Source organism: Pipistrellus hanaki, assembly GCF_964339955.1.
Source record: "Pipistrellus hanaki genome assembly, chromosome: 4".
In the NCBI taxonomy this organism is placed as follows: domain Eukaryota; kingdom Metazoa; phylum Chordata; class Mammalia; order Chiroptera; family Vespertilionidae; genus Pipistrellus; species Pipistrellus hanaki.
In genome coordinates this window covers 99,475,138-99,492,743 of record NC_140506.1, presented here as the reverse complement: position 1 = coordinate 99,492,743, position 17,606 = coordinate 99,475,138, and the positions used below count along the sequence as shown (strand labels likewise).

The 17,606-nt window shown below is 41.9% G+C and overlaps 1 pseudogene across 1 annotated transcript in view; it reads right to left on the bottom strand.

Moving 5' to 3' along the window:
- Nucleotides 1-11,766: 11,766 nt before the first annotated feature.
- The window catches only part of LOC311621775, a 28,535-nt pseudogene continuing 22,695 nt past the window's right edge, over nucleotides 11,767-17,606 (bottom strand). Inside the window, exons 4-5 of the transcript in view lie at nucleotides 15,071-15,137; nucleotides 11,767-11,866 (exon numbers count right to left, since the gene is read on the bottom strand). The product of the transcript in view is annotated as an uncharacterized misc_RNA (transcript). The remainder of the gene's footprint in view (nucleotides 11,867-15,070; nucleotides 15,138-17,606) is intronic.

The window sequence follows — 17,606 nt, the reverse complement described above, 5'->3', positions numbered from 1 at the left end:
TATCTATCTATCATCTATCTATCATCTATCTTTCATCTCTCTACCTATCCTCTATCTATTTATCATCTATCTATCAATCATCTATCATCTATCTATCTATCTATCATCTATCTATCTATCATCTATCATCTATCTACCTATCATCTATCTATTTACAGAGCACTGCAGGCACAGAAAGCTTTCATTGCACAGCAAGTGCGTTGAGGCAGCATTGGAGAGCACGCAGTCAGATTGCAGAGCCCACGTTCTTCACATGGCGCCCTGCTGCCTCCTAGTGTCCAGTGGCGATCCTCAGCTCACAGCAGCGGAGGCCGGCGGTGCTGGTTACATGCTTGGGAGGCGTCGCTGGCGCGCTGACCCAGAGCTGGCTGTAAAAAAGGGCATTTCAACTGCCCCCGCGGAGACAGATAAGGGGCCCTTAGCAGAAGCAGTATGCACTTTAGTTAAAAATATACACAAGTCATGAAATTATTTCTTGGATGAGGTAATTACTTTTAAAATGTTGAGTAACCTAAAAGAAGAAAATGGCATTTCTAAATAGCAAGTCAAATGGTTTTTGTGTAATTATTTCAGGACAACCTTCCAAAAATAAAATGGAAACAATTTCCATGATCTGTACGTTTTTTAAAGTCAGGTAGTTTACTCTCAGCAAAGTACAATTTATGACTGTTGGCAAATGCGTTGGTACAACTGTACCACCAACACCACAATCAAAACCTAGAATATTTCCCTTACCAAATAATATCCCATGTCTCTGTAACCCACCTCTCCCCGCCTTCAGGTCCTGGCAACCACTAGTGTGTTTATTACCCCAATAATTGTGTCTTTCCCAGAATGCCACGTAAATGGAACCGTGCAGTGGTTATTGTTTTGAGCCTGGCTCCTTACTACAGCATTATGTACTTGGCATAATTCATGCTGTTGTATCAGTAAATCAGTCTTTTTCATTGGTGTGTCCTATTCCGTGGTGTAGATGCATCACAGTGCTTACCTGTGAACTGGTCAAATGACATTTGAGCTGTTCTCAGTATTTATTGTTATGGTTATGAATAAAGTTGCCTAAGCAATTATATTCCTGTTTTGTGTGGACATCATTTTCATTTCTCTTGGGCAAATAGCTATAATGGGTTCTGGGTCATATGTTAAATGTATACTTAATTTTCTAACAAGCTGCGAAGACTGTTTTCCAAAGCGGCTGCGCCATTTTAATTCTGTCCAGGATTTTATAAGTTCTGGGTGCTTGCCAATCTTGCCAGCATATGGTATTGTCAGTTTTTACTTTAGCCATTCTAATAGTTATTTAGTAATATCTCATTGTGGTTTGAATTTGCATTTTCCTACTGGCCAATAATGTAAAATATCCTTGCATGTACTTTTTTTCTATCTGGATATCTTCTTTGGTGGAATATCTGTGCAAATATTTGCCCTTTTGTTGGGTTGTTTGTTATCTTTTAATTGGTTGTGAGTCCTTTTATTTTAATATATTTTTATTGACTTCAGAGAGGAAGAGAGAGGAAGGGGAGATAGAAGCATCCATGATGAGGGAGAATCATTGATTGGCTGCTTCCTGCATGCCCCCTACTGGGGATTGAGCCCGAAAACCTGGGCAAGGGCCCTTGATCAGAATCAAACCTGGGACCCTTTGGTTCCCAGGCCGATGCTCTGTCCACTGAGCCAAACCAGCTAGGATGGTTGATAGTTCTTTGTATTTTCTATGTACAAGTTTTTTATCAAATAGGAATTTTACAAATATTGTCTCTCACTCTGTGGCTTACCTTTTCAACTCCTTAACGATGTCTTTCAAAGATCAAAACTGTTTTTAAAAAATGTCAGATTTATTAAAGTATGATAGGCAAATAATATACACATATTTAGGTTGTACAAGGTGATTATTTAAAGGTGTATAATGAAATTGTTTAATATACATATACATTGTGAAATAATTATAATCAAGTTAGCACACTCATCATCTCACAATTCTCTTTGTTGGTGAGAATGCTTACCATCTACTCTCTCTCTCTCTTAGCAATTCCAAGCATACAGTACAGCCACGCAGCACTTAACAACCAGTAATATTCTGAGAGACTCGTCAGGCGATTTCTTTGTTGTGCGAACATCACACAGTGCACTTACACACACCCAGATGCTACAGCCACTACACCACACCGGCCGTACGGCACAGCCTATTGCTCAGGGCCACAAGCCCGTCAGCATGTTCTGCACAAAACAGCCCAACCCCAAACCCAGCCCAAGGCAAAACGACGCCATCGAGAACCTGAGCTGGATGAAGCTGCTACAGTTGTAACACAGAACACTGTTTCAGCAAAGGTTTTTTAATAATTAGAAAGAGCACACTCTGAAATAATCATAAAAAGCTTACTATAGTAAATACACAACCCGGTAACAGTTGTTTTTAATCATTAAGTCCACATGGCATTGTATGTGCTATACGTTTTTTGTAAGGTTAGTAGGGAGTGTTTTTTTTTTTTATTATTGATTAGGGTATTACATTGTGTCCTTATTCCCCTATTGTTCCCCCCCCCCCCCATTCCATCCCCGTTGGTGCCCTCACCACCCTGTTGTCTGTGTCCATTGGTTAGGCTTACATGCATGCATACAAGTCCTTTGGTTGATCTCTCCCTCTTACCCCCACCCTCCCCTACCTTCCCTCTGAGGTTGACGGTCTGATCAATGCTTCTGTCTCTGGATCTGTTTTTGTTCATCAGTTTATGCTGTTCATTAGATTCCACAAATGAGTGAAATCATGTGATAACTTATCTTTATTGACTGGCTTATTTCACTTAGCATAATGCTCTACAAGTCCATCCATGCAAATGGTAGGAGGTCCTTCCATTGTGCAGTATAACATTGTGTAGATGTACCACAGTTTTCTAATCCACTGATGGGCACTTAGGCTGTTTTCAAATCTTAGCTATTAAAATTGTGCTGCCATGAACATAGGGGGGCATATATTCTACATCAAAATAAAAAGCTTCTGCACAGTAAAAGAAACAATCAACAAAACAACAAGAAAGCCCACTGCATGGAAGAACATATTTGCCAATGTTATCTCCCATAAGGGTTTAATTTCCAGCATTTACAGGGAATTCCTACAACTTAATAAAAGGAAGACAAACAATCCAATAAAAAATGGACAATGGACCTAAATAGATACCCTTTGAAAGAGGACACTCAGAAGGCCAAGAGATATGAAAACATGTTCAAAGTCACTAATCATCCAAGAGATGCCAATCAAAACAACAATGCGGTACCATCTCACACCTGTCAGAATGGCCAACATCAACAAATCAACAAATGACAAGTGCTGGCGAGGATGTGGAGAAAAAGGAACCCTCGTGCACTGCTGGTGGCAATGCAGACTGGTGCAGCCACTGTGGAGAACAGTATGGAGTTTCCTCAAAAAACTAAAAATGGAACTCCCATTTGACCCAGTGATCCCACTTCTAGGAATATATCCCAAGAAACTAGAAACACCAATCAGAAAGGATATGTGCTGTACTTTACTATACAGTTGGCAGTGCAGGTTTGTTTACAATAGTATCACCACAAACAGGTGACTTTATTGTGGCTCTGGCGTCACTAGGCAATAGAAATTTTTCAGCTCCATTATAATCTTACTAGATGCCCCTTGCAGGAAGATTCCTGCAATAGGGATTCCTGGTCTCCACTGCCCCACCTGCTTCCCTCCCTTCTCCCCCACCCCGCCTGCTTCCCTTCCTTCTCTGCAGCCCTGCCCCTACTGGCTTCTCTCCTTTCTCCTTGCCCTGCCTGCTTCCCTGCCTTCTCCACGCCCCTCTTGTTTGCTTCTCTGCAGCTTTGCTCCCTTCTGCAGGCTTGGCTTCTTTCTGTGCTGTCTTCAGTCTTTGCTCTGGCCTGGATATGCAAATTAACCACCATTTTTGTTGGGTTAATTTGCATACTCACCCTGATTGGCTGGTAGGTGTGGCTTGTGGTATAGCGAAGGTACAGTCAATTTGCATGTTTCTCTTTTATTAGGATGGATGATACCCGGATATGTGATTTATCATTGTAATTATAGTCACCATGTTGTACATTAGAGCTCCCGAACTAACTTGTCCATCTTATAACTGAAAGTTTGTACCTTTTGATCAATATCCCCTATTCCTCCCACTCCCCCATCCTCTAGCAACCACTGACCATTCCCTGGTTCTATGATTCAAGGGTTTTAAATTCCACTTGTAAGTGAGATCATACAGCATGTCTTTCTGTGTCTGGTATACTTCCATTGTCTTCTAGGTTCATCCAAGCTGTTGTAAATGACAGGATTTCTTTCTTTTTATGGCTAAATAATACTCATATATATTTCTTTCTTGCCCTGACTGGTTTGGCTCAGTGGATAGAGCATCAGCCTGTGGACTGAAGGGTTTGATTCCAGGGGTGTGTGTTACTGGTTTCTAATTTAAAAGCATTGTGATTGAAAGACATACTTTATCTGATTTCTATTCCTTTACAGATGTTGTTTCTTTTACTGCCCAGAAGATGGTCTATCTTGGTGAGTGTTCCATGAGGACTGGAAAGAAGGTGTGTTCTGCTGTTGTTGGCTGGAGTATTCTGCACATGTCAATTGGGTCACATATTTGGTTGGTATGTTCACTTCTTCTATATTCGTAGTGATTTTCTGTCTACTTGTCTTGTTGTTACTAAGAGAGAGATGAAGTCGCCACTAGTGTTGTGGATTTGTCTATTTCTCCATTCACCTCTGTCCCCTTGCCTCATGCACTTTGAAGCTCTGTTGTTAGGTGCACACACCTTTAGGATGATTATATCTTATTGGTAAAGGGACCCATTTATCATGATCCCTGGTAATAAGTATTCTTTGTCCTGAAGTTGACTTTATATTAAAACAGCCACTCCAACTTCCCTTTGATTTGTGCTTACATATTATATTGTTTTCTCCTTTTACTTTTGACACATCTATGTTTTCATTTTCAAGTGATTTTTATGCCAAAACCGGTTTGGCTCAGCGGTAGAGCATCGGTCTGAGGACTGAAAGGTCCCAGGTTCGATTCCGGTCAAGGGCATGTACATTGGTTGCGGGCACATTCCCGGTAGGGGGTGTGCAAGAGGTAGCTGGTCAATGTTTCTCTCTCATCGACATTTCTAGCTCTCTATCTCTCTCCCTTCCTCTCTGTAAAAAATCAATAAAATATATATAAAGAGATTTTTACTTAAAAAATAATATAGTGGGTTTTTGGTACATAACATGTAGTTGGATTTTGTTTTAACTTATTCATATAATAATTTCTATCTTTTAATTGGTGTATTTAGACCATTTTTACTTAATGTAATGTTGATATGATTGGATTTAAATCTACCCTATGGGTATTTTCTACCTGCTCCATTCTTTGACCTTTTTCTCTTTTTCTGCCTGTTTTTGGATTGAGTTATTTTTATTATTTTATATCCATTACTGGCTTATTATTCATGCCTCATTTGTAAAGAGATATATTTACTGATTATCCTAAAGTTTACAATATACATATTTAATTAATCTTATTTTAGCTTAAAATAGTAATATACTTCTTCCCATCTATACTAATAAAAAGGGTAATATGCTAATTAGACTGGATAGACTGGATGTCTTCCAGACTTCATTACGGACATTCTTCCTGACAAAGCCAGGGCTCAGGCAGCACTGTCTGGGGTTCTGGGTGCCTGTAGCCAGCCAGAGGGAGGGAAGACTGGGTCCCAGGTGCAAGGGCTGAGGCAGAGGTGGTTAAGGGCAATCAGGCAAGCTGGCAAGCTGTTAGGGGCAATCAGGCAGGCAGGCAGAGTGGTTAGGGGTGATCAGGCAGGTAGGCAGGCAGGCAAGCAGTTAAGAGCCAGCTTTCCCAGATTGCGAGAGGGTGCAGGTTGGACTGAGGGACCTCCCCACCTCCCATGCACGGATTTTGTGCACCGGGCCTCTATTAAAATATGAGAACCATATAACAATATATGGCTAATTCTTTTCTCCCATCTTTTAGGCTATTGTCCTATATTTTATTTTTGAATATACTATAATTCCACAATACATTGGTGCGATTGAAATTTTTATTGAGATAATTGTAGATTCACATGTTGTAGTATGAAATAGTACAGAGTTATCCCACATAATCTCTACCCAGTTAACCTCAATGGTAACATCTTGCACAGTGTATACATAATCACAACCAGGATATTGACACTGATCTCATTCAGCTGTTCAGTTTTACTTGTACTATGTAAGTAGGGAGGCGGTGAGGGGGTTAGTGTGATACAATTTAACCATCACCAGTCAAGATACAGAGAAATTCCATTACCAGGAGGATTGATTGTGTTGCCTTTTTATAAACCACACTCTTCTATCCTCTCTCCCCCCTCACACACACCCTTATCTCTAACCCCTGGCAACCATTAATCTGGTTTCATTAAAAAAAAATTCATTTCAAAAATGTTATAGAAATGGAATCATATCTCTTTTTTTCTTGCTACATATGTTTTTTTTAATTTAACAAATCTTTATTGTTCAGATTATTACAATTGTTCCTCTTTTTTTCCCTCCATAGCTCCCCTTCACCAGGTTCCGACCCCACCCTCTGCCCTTACCCTCCCTCCCCACTGTCTTCATCCATAGGTGTACAATTTTTTTTTCAGTCTCTTCCCACACCCCACCCCTCTTTTCCCTGAGAATCATCAGTCGACTCCCTTTCTATACCCCCGATTTTATTATATTCAGCAGTTTATACTGTTCATCAGATTTTTTATTCCCTTGGTTTTTAGATTCACTTGTTGATATGTATTTGTTGTTCCTAATTTTTATCTTTATCTTCTTTCTCTTCTTCTTAAAGAATACCTTTCAGCATTTCATATAATTATGGTTTGGCGGTGATGAACTCCTTTAGCTTATTTTTATTTGTGAAGCTCTTTATCTGGCCTTCAATTCTGAATGATAGCTTTGCTGGGTAGAGTAATCTTGGTTGTAGGTTCTTGTTCATCACTTTGAATATTTCTTGCCATTCCTGTCTGGCCTGCATAGTTTCTGTTGAAAAACCAGCTGACAATTATATGGGTGCTCCCTTATAGGTAATTAACTGCTTTTCTCTTGCTGCTTTTAAAATTCTCTCTTTGGCAGAAACTGGTTTGGCTCAGTGGTAGAGCGTCGGTCTGCAGACTGAAGGGTCCTAGGTTCAATTCCGGTTAGGGGCATGTACGCTGGTTGCGGGCACATCCCCAGTGGGGGGTGTGCAAGAGGCAGCTGGTCGGTGTTTCTCTCTCATCGACGTTTCTAGCTCTCTCTCTCTCTCCCTTCCTCTTGGTAAAAAATCAATAAAATATATTTTAAAAAAAAATTCTCTCTTTGTCTTTTGCTCTTGGAATTTTAATTATGATGTGTCTTGGTGTGGTCCTCTTTGGATTCCTTTTGTTTGGGGTTCTGTGCACTTCCTGGACTTGTAAGTCTATTTCTTTCACCAGGTAGTGGAAGTTTTCTGTCACTATTTCTTCCAAAAGGTTTTCAGTATCTTGCTCTCTCTCTTCTTCTGGGACCCCCATAATTCTTATGTTGGTACATTTGAAGTTGTCCCAGAGGCTTCTTACACTATCTTCAACTTTTGTATTCTATTTGCTTTTTTCTTTTCCAGAGAAGTGTTTTTGTTTCTTGGTATTTCAAATCTTTGACTTGATTCCTGCAATCCTCTAGTCTGCTTTTAGGTCTCTGTATAATATTTTTTATTTCAGTCAGTGAATGCTTAATTTATAGTTGATCCCTTTTCATATTCTCAAGGGTCTCATTTAATTTATTGGCCTTTTCTAGGAAATTCTTGAAAAACCTTATAACTGTGGTTTTGAACTCTATATCCAATCTTTGGCTTTCCTTCATTTCCTTCAATTGAGGCCTGCCTCTTTGTCTCTGCATTTTAGCTGCTTCTCTGAGTTGATGGAGCGGCTTTGTGTGCTAGGTGTCCTAGCAGGGCCCAGTAGCTCAGCCTCCCCAGTTACCTGTGGTGGATCCTCTTGGTGCAGCCCTTTGTGGGCTGTATGAGCAGTCTTGTTGTAGTTAAACCTTGCTTATTGTTGTTATCACTGGGGAGAGTTGATCACCAAGCTAAATGGCTGTGATGATCAGCAGTGTCTCCCTAGAGGGCTTCTGTGCTCAGCTTTAATGGGGCTGAGTCTCAGGGTGGTGCAGACAAGCTTTGGTTTCCTGTCAGCCCCGCCCTAAGAGGACCCTATTCACAATGGCTGCTGAATGTGCGCACCTTTGAAAGGTTGCTCTTGAGTTTCAACCACTTCCTAACAGTCCAATTTCTCCCTGACTGGAGCTGGATATCACTGCAATCCAGAGGTTTTGTTTTCCTCCCGAATGAGAAAGCTAGCCACATTAGCTGCCTGCCCTCTCCGCACGCGCTGTGAGTAAGCCAGCCACATATTTAGACGTTGGCCTTTCCGCACACATGGATCTCCACATCTCCACAGCTCCTGAGGCTCAGCATCCTTTTATCTTTTTTTCTGGTTGGTAGAGTTTTCACTCAGCCAGCTTTCTGGTGTTTCTGGACCATGTCCACTCTGTTTTTCAGTTGTAATTTTAAAATTGTTGTGGTAGGCTATATTTAGCTGTTTACCTTATGCCTCCATCTTGGTTTCTGAAATCATGTCTTATGTAACATAATTCAGCATAATTCCTTAAAGAGTCAACCAAGTAGTTTTGTGTATTAATGGTTAACTTTTCTTATTGATATAACATATGGTTTATATGTTTGACCATATACCTGTTGAGGGACATGTGAACTATTTCAGTTTCTGCTATTATAAATAAAGGTGCTAAGGATATTCATGAGCAGGTTATTGTATAAATGTAAGTTTTAATTTCCCTGGGATAAATACCCAAAAGAGTAATTCTTAGGTTGCATGGTAGTTGAAAGTTCAATTGCATATAAGAAACTGCCAAATTTTATTCCAGAGTGGTGGTACCAGTTTACATTCCCACCAGAAATGTATAAACGATCCTCAATTATCTTTTTAAGTAATTTAAACATTTTTTTTAAATAAGTCTTTTACATTTATCTTCATTTTAACCATTTCCAAAGATCTTCATTTCTTTGGGACAGATACCAGTTTCTATCACTAACTTCCCTGAACACCTCATATAACACATATAATTAATTCTTCCAGCTTTCGTTTGTCAGAACATTTTTTAAAAATATATTTTATTGATTTTTTTACAGAGAGGAAGGGAGAGAGATAGAGAGCTAGAAATGTCGATGAGAGAGAAACATCGACCAGCTGCCTCCCGCACATCCCCTACCGGGGATGTGCCCAGAACCAACGTACATGCCCTTGACCGGAATTGAACCCGGGACCCCTCAGTCCGCAGACCAACACTCTACCACTGAGTCAAACCGGTTTCGGGTGTCAGAACATTTTTTATTTAATTTTTTAAGAAAATGTTTTCATTAATCACAATATTAAATTAATAAGGCAACCCATCAGAACTGAACCAGAATAAATGGTGCTGTTATAAAATTTACTTTTCCCACATCCATTTTGAGAAAAATGGTACATATTAGGGCTTTTCTAGGTCTTATAAACTGATTTCAGTAAACCTTTTGTATTTTTAGTAGTAAACAGCAATCAACATGTATTCTCAAACTGTGTTAAGGAGGAGTTGTAAAGGCAACTATAATATCTATAATGACAACAGCTGGCAAGATTAGAACTGTTTTGTTAAGAATGTTAATAATCACATTTCTATTTTGCCTGTTATGTCAGTAGCATGTGTAATTTTAAACAAAATCTCAAATTAGTGATTTCAAGTTCCTGATTATTTCTAAATTTGTCTCCTGCAGATAAGACTCACAGATAAAAGAACTCTATGAAGTAACTAGTTATATGTTTGTAAGAAAGAATTACCAAAAAAAGAATGATCTATTTGTTAGATTTGATGGGCACCTGTATACTAGTTACATTAATTGTCTTAAGTGACTTAAACTTCATAAATCTCCTAAACATATTTTAAAGCAATAGATTTAGGTAAAAAACTAAAAAATTTCTGAATGATACAGCATAATAGGTTATAAGGAATCTGTGTTGCCAGGTTCAGGGTTTCTGATAAATACTACTTTTTTTTTTTTTTTTAATTAAGCATGCTAGAGTTTATTACAGATTCGAATCCGGGCTCAAACCTTGGCTGACGCAGCAGCCAGCAAACACCCAGGTGAGAGCCCCGATGGAGGAGCAGTCCCTCCAGAGCGCTCATACAAAAACACAGACAAACACACACCTACCGCGGCCAGTCAGGCTCTCCAGACCGGGGTCCCTCATGGTCCTGGCTGTGGATCCCAGACGAATTCATGATCCCCAAGGACCACCAGGGAGCCGAGTCCGATGCAATAAACAAAAGAGCCTTCTCCATGCTAGCATGGGCTCCGTCCCACTCACGCCGGCAGCATGGTGGAAGAGAAGAGCAATACTACTTTTCTTATAAAAATTTTGTTATTTTTAAAAATTATGTATTAATTCTGTAAACATTGGAGAATTAAGGAGATTAGTTACAATATATATATATTTAAAGTATGATTGGCCAGAGTAACCTGTTGACTCTATTCCAAGTGTGAAGTTTTTTTCATTTTTTATTTATTGTACATGTAACATTTAATTAGCTTTAGATATACAACATAATGACTTGATGTACCATAAAAAATTTAGTTAACATTCATCATCATTACATACTTACATTTTTTTCTAGTTTTGAGAACTTTATATCTTTATAACTTTATATCTATTCTCTTAGCATCTTTCCTATACACAATATAATATTGCTAACTAAGTCACTGTTGTCTACATTACATCAACATTAAATCTATCTATATATATAAAAGCCTAAGTTACCAGATGACTGATAGACCAGTCACTATGATGTGCACTGACCACTAGGGGGCAGACACTCAACATAGGAGCTTCCCGCTGGTGGTCAGTGTGCTCCAATAGTGGGAGTGCCAATCAGCTGACCAACCTGTCCCAGCAGCCTAGGAGCCCACCAGCCTGGCAGCAGCCACTTACTCCCTCAATAGTCTTCCTTGCAGGTCCAATCTCTGGAGAATGGGCCAGGTGCCAACAGACGGGCCTCTGCTGGCATAATCCTGACAATGCCACCTGCCTCCTGGAAGTTGGCCTCAGGCACCTCAGCCGATTCCCCTCCCTAGACACTCGGCAAAAATAAATGATATAAAAGTAGCCACCAGGTGGCTCCCAACCACTAGTGTGAAAGTCAGTGGATGGATCCCAGATCCCAGGCCGACAAGGATATCCTACTGCCTGCCTGGAGGGCTGATTGCATCCTGGACCCCTCACACCGTCCTTGGGATAGGCGCCAGATGCAGGGCTCACAGCTGGCGAGTGCCACTGCAGCACAACCCTCTCCTGATCGGGACTGACTGGAATTGAGCCCATGGCAGGCTCAGCAGGGCTGGGATGAGCAGGAGTGGCAGGCAGAAGTGGCAGGCTGAGTTGGACTGCCAGTTTTGGCCCAATCCCCACAGGTCATGCTGAGGCACCCCACCCATACACAAACTCATGCACCAGTCCTCTAGTATATGAAAAAGCCTAAGTGACTGGTTGACTGGTAGCTATGACGCACACTGACCACCAGAGGTCAGACACTCAATGCAGGAGCTACCCCCTGGTGGTCATGAGCTCCCACAGCAGGAGCACCACTCAGCTGACCAATGGGTGCCTGTTCATGGCTCCCAGTCCCAGCATTGGGACTTACTTGGTGCAAGCCCACAGCCACTTCTCCAGGGCTACACAAGTAGTGAGGCTGTGATGACGAGCAGCGACTGTGAGGTGTTTCTCCTTTTTCTGCGTTCTGCACGGAAAAACGACAGGTTCCTGAGGGGAGGAGCTGGGGATTAAGAAATTAGAGAAAGAAAGAGACAAGAGGCAGAAATAGATTCATAAAGCTGGGAGCTTGGTGGGTGCCATCTCTCTGATGGAGAGACAGTCACACTCACCACAGACAACACAGCATATTTATTGGCTACCAAAGGGGAGCTTAAGGTCAAAGGGAGTTCCGGGTGAGCCCAGATTCTATTCATCAAAATCTGGGTAAGCTCCTTATTTTTTTGGTACAAGATTTAGCATATCAAGACCTGGGTGAGTCAAAATCCTATTTGTTCCTCATTCCAAGCACATGGATTAAGAGATCAGTACTGATAACAGGATTCTGCCAGTGCCCTCGGGCTCAGCTGATAAGAATTAAAAGAATGTCCTTGTGCCTTCTCTGCGGCTCTCTAAAGACTGTGCAGTCATGGGCACACCAGTCGTCCTAGGATGGCATGTGGAGACTGCAACAGAGCAGCAGTGAGCCTACCAAGTGGTGGTGGCAGGCACAGTGGGGCCAGAATGAGTAGGAGCAGTGCAGCCCCAGGCTCCTCCCTGGCCACCTGCCATTCAGGAAGTACTTTGTGCTGTGTGAATCGACGTGGTCAGTGGGCTAGAGCACAATGAGCTGCTGGGTAAGGCCATGCTGTGGCAGCACAGAGGCCCACTGATCCCTGCAGGCCAGGCCGAAGGACCACACTGGTGCACGAATCTGTGCACCAGGCCTCTAGTCTACAATAAAAAGGGATTTATCTTATAATGAAATTTATACCTTTTGACTACCTTCATCCATTTCACCCCTTCCCCCCACATCCCACTTTGGTAAACACCAATCTGTTCTCTGTATCTATGTGTTCAGTTTTTCTTATTTGAATTTATTGAGGTGACATTGGTTTATAAAATTACATAGGTTTCAGGAATACAATTCTACAGCACATCATCTGTATACTGTAAAGTGTGTTTACTACCCTAAGTCCAATCTCCTTTCATTATCATTTATCCTCTTAATCTTTATTTAATCTTAAATTATTAAAGATATTTGAATTGTGTATAAAATTTTAAGTTGACAAGTTTTTTACTTCAATATTTTAAAGATGTCATTTCATTGTCTTCTATTTTGTAGTTTCTGATAAAGTCTGCTAACATTCTGATTTTTGTTCCTCTCTATGTAACGTGTTTTATTTCTCTGACTGCCTTCAACAGTTTATCATTATCTTTGATCAGTTTGAATATAAAATGTCTATGTGTTGTTTTGTATGTTTTTCAAATATTTATCCTAGTATTTATCTTGGTTCTCTGAACTACTTAACTTGAACTTCTAGGTTTGATGTCTTTCATTATTATTATTTTTTTAATTCTCAGCTATTACAAGTTTCTATCAGTAGTTCAATGGATAAAAAAGCTGTGGTACATCTACACCATGGAATACTATGCAGAAGTAAAAAAGAAGAATCTCTTACCCTTTGAGACAGCATGGAGGGACCTGGAAAGTATTATGCTAAGTGAAATAAATCAGTCAGAGAAAGATAAGTATCACATGATCTCACTCATATGTTGAATCTAATTAACAACATAAACTGATGAACAGAGTGGATCCAGAGACATGGAAACATGGAACAGAGTGAGAAATCTTGGAGGGAAGATGGGGGAGGGTAGGTGGGTGGGAGGTGATCAACCAAAGAAATTGTATGTATATATGCATAATCCATGGATACAGACAAGGGGGTAGTGATGGCCTAGGGTGGGGGGAGGTGAGAGTAGATTGAAGGGGGTGGGGGGGGAGGGAAGGAGACATAACAATAAAAAAATTTTAAAATTCTTGGCTATTGTCTCTTCAAATATTTCTTCTGACCTGTTCTACTTTCTTTTGGGGTTGTGGCAAATTCCATTAAAATGTGTATTTATTTGACTGCTTAATATTTTTTCCAAGCCTCTTAGGTTCCCCATTCATTCATTCATTCATTCATCGTTCATTGTCTCTGTCTCATCTCGGTCACCATCTCTGTCTCTGTCTTTGTGACTCTGTCTCTCTCTCTCTTTCTCTTTCTCTCTCTCTCTCTCTCTCTCTCTCTCTCTCTCTCTCTCTCTGTGTGTGTGTGTGTGTGTGTGTGTAAGAGTGAGTGAGAGAGAGGACAAAGATAGAGAGGAGAAGAGACGGAGAGAGAGACAGAGAGAGATGAGAGAGACATAGGCAGAGACAGAGGGAAACAATGAAGTAACAATATCAGGAACAGAGAAAGCCACTTCAGGCCTCTTTCCCGCTCCATTCTTTATGGCTCAACTCTGTCTTATTTCCTGTCCCTGGATGCCTTTTGATGTGCCTGCTGTGTCTTTATAAGAAACCTCACTTTGCTTAGACAGCTCAAGTTGACTTCCTATTTCTTTACAACCCAAGTCTCCAGCGAGCCACATAAATCCAGATGTGTGAGTTATTTTATCCTGGTCCTCGAGTTCCCCACATTGATCATGATCAATCACAGGAAGATCTGCAGATGATGGTGATGCAATATTACATCATGAAAAGGAAAAAAAAAATGTCTCACTAATAAAATCAGTCAAAGAACCAACATGAGGCTTAAAAATATACACTGAGTGGCCAGATTATGATGATCTCTGGACACATAATAATCTGGCCACTCAGTGTATATCCTATACTGTATAATAAAAGGCTAATATGCAAATTTTCCCCTCGACCAGGAGTTCAACCAGCAGGCAGGCCGATCAACCACCCATGGCCCCCTCCCCCTGGCCAGGCTGGCCGGAACCCACCCATGCATAAATTCATGCATTGGGCCTCTATAATATATATATACTGAGTGGCTGGATTATTATGTGTTCAGAGATCATAATAATCTGGCCACTCAGTGTACAGGGAAGTGACGTGCAGTAAGGAGGACTCCAGGAAACCCAAATCATGTAGCAATGCAAGAGTCAAGAGTGAGAGGTGTGTCCTGGCTACAAGACCATTTGAAAAACAGCCAACAGAGGTCTTAACTCATATTTGACTTCCTTAGTATGTACTCAAAAAGCCCTAAAACATGATTTTTGTTTGTTTTCTTTTCTAAACCAATCAGAGGTTATAGAGAATCGTTTTGCCTTCTGGCAAAACGCTACACAAACAGATAAACAAATGAAGTGCTGTTTGAATCCCATGATGGCCAGCATTGACCTCCAAGGGTCCCTGTGTTGCCTGTTGCTTCTGATTGAGAATAGGCTCCAAACCAGAATCAGTGACCGCCATGCCCAGCGGGACCAGACAAATCATATTACACACAGCACCAGGAAGAGCTAACGTGTGTGTGTGTGTGTGTGTGTGTGTGTGTGTGTGTGGCGGGGGGAGATTCAAAACACAGTTTTTCCAGTGTTTTTTTCTTATTGCTTCAAAGCTATCTAACAAAAGGTTTCAGAAAAGTTTGCTATCTGTTGAACTCATTTAAAAATGACAGAAATTTTATCAAATAATTTTAATCCCTTGGAATAATTGAGTAATCTTCCAGTTGTTCATACCAGAGACTGGCATGTAAACTGTGGTCCCCAGGCCTGGTGCACAGCCACAGTGAAGGGCTCTGGGAGGACCGAGAGCTGAATGTGTGCAGGCACACACACCCATGTACTCATAACACTTTAGCCAAGAGATGACCATCCAACAGGCTTCAAACAAAGTGGGAGCTGGGCCTTCATCTTTATACTAAACTTACGTCCATTCAACACGAGAGGAAACCAGTTCACAAGTAGCATGTCCGGGTTCTCAGCTGAGAACTTCCATTAAAGCCAACGATTCCCACAGTTCTCAATTACATTCCAGATTAGCCTTTTTCCATGTAACTCGTGTGCATTTATTTCACATGTTTTGCAAATAAATAAATAAATCCTATACAGCAAAGGGGCTCCCGCTTATCTGCAACTTCCTGTTGGTTACCTGGGCTCCCTAAAAGTACCTCATTAATTCAGCCAGGTAAGGAAATAAGTGAAAAGATCAAACTATAGCACATTAGAAGAGAACATAGTTGTTGCATTTTCATAATAAATCCAGTTGCTATTACCTGTACCACTCATTCATCTAAAAAGGCAATGAGTGGTTAGTAACTGTGCTAGGCACTGAGCCAAGTGCTGGGCATTTGATGACAGGCAAACGTGATGTGTGCAGGAGCTAGATGTCTGTCAGGTCATCATAAGTAGAGTTATTTCAAATGATGACATAAGATACCACAAAGTTCTGTGATGGCAAGTGAGCCCAGGAAGACTGCTCCGGAGAAGTGGTATTTGAGCTGAGTTCTGAAGGGAGGTAGGCGTTAAGTAGAAGGCCTCCACCCATCACTACCTCCTCCTCTAACAGCAGAGCTGAGAATGGCCCTGGTCCCCTGGACTCGACGCATCTGTTAGGTCTGGCCATCCCTCCCAACGGCTGCTCCACAGAACACCCGGGACACTGCCTCTTCTCAACCCAAGAAGTGAATGATGCTGCCTACCCACCCCCCATTCCTCTGCTGCACGTTCTGGGCTCTGAGACAAACACAGAGGCCTCAGTCCTGGGCTGCACCATCCAACACACAGACTGTGGCCTCTAGAGGCCCCGGTGCTGTCGGGATGCGGTTACATAACTGCCCCACCTGAAATATCTATTGAAAACTCATTTCTGGGGCACATGGTGCTTTGTCTTCCCAGCATACCTTCCTTTAAGAAAGATTCTCTCCCTCTTCTGCACTAAGCCTGTCTCAGTCCTAAAGACTCATGGAGCCTGCCCCACCCCCACCCCCAAGGTCGGGCACACACCTAGCCCTGGTCAAAGCACTCTGGCCTCAGGCTACACCCACAGGTCATGTGAGTCTCCATGGCTCACACGGAGACTTCCAGGGGCCACCTGGAAACTTTGCTGTGCTGCAGGGACAAGCCCGTTTCCTCTCAGATCTCCAGAGTCAGGCCCATGTACGCTTGAGCTCTCTTGCTGCCGTGTGGTACCAAGCTTGCACCCAACACAGAAGGGAGGTCAGAAAAAGAGGCTCCTACATCACCTGCACACCTTCGTGATTCAGCTCTGCCTGCTTTCAGTTACATGTGCGGTTACACCTCTGCTTTGTGTGAGCTAGCCTGCATCGGCTTCCTGTCGCTGGCAGCCAAAATGGCCTGAGTCATATACCTTTCCCATTGGCAGTTACGTCCAAGTTACCATAAGCCAGCTGCCTCTGACCCCTGGTGGGAAAGGGTTCAGTGATTCCTAATGGCCCCTACTAACTAGGACACCGGAAGTTCCAAATAACTGAGCACAGACTTTGCAGATGGGGAGACGAGGTCATGATTGCATTTGTGAACTTGATGTTGTGGTGGGTGCACCCAAGCATGTTGCTGGTCTTCCCACTTTGCTTGTCCACTGATCGGCACCACAAGACAGACCAGATGGGAGAACTGGGTGAGGAACACCAAAGAAGCAATAGAAACCAAAGGCCACTTTGAAGCCGCCTAAATCACATACTTCTCTAACACAAGTCTCATCAAAGCTCTGATGGCGGAAACCCACGGAGCCAAGGCCATGAGCTGCTAGTCATGGAACTACTACATCATGTGCTTAGGAGCCACTGGTTTATGAAAAGCCTCGTGTCTGCTCGGCCAAGGCACCTCTGTGCTTCTTATCTGAGCGCTTTGGCATTCTCTAGTCATAACAGATCCCAGTTGCAAAACTACCAGGAAATTGGATTCCAGCCACCAGGGCTCTCTGGGAGACGCCACCC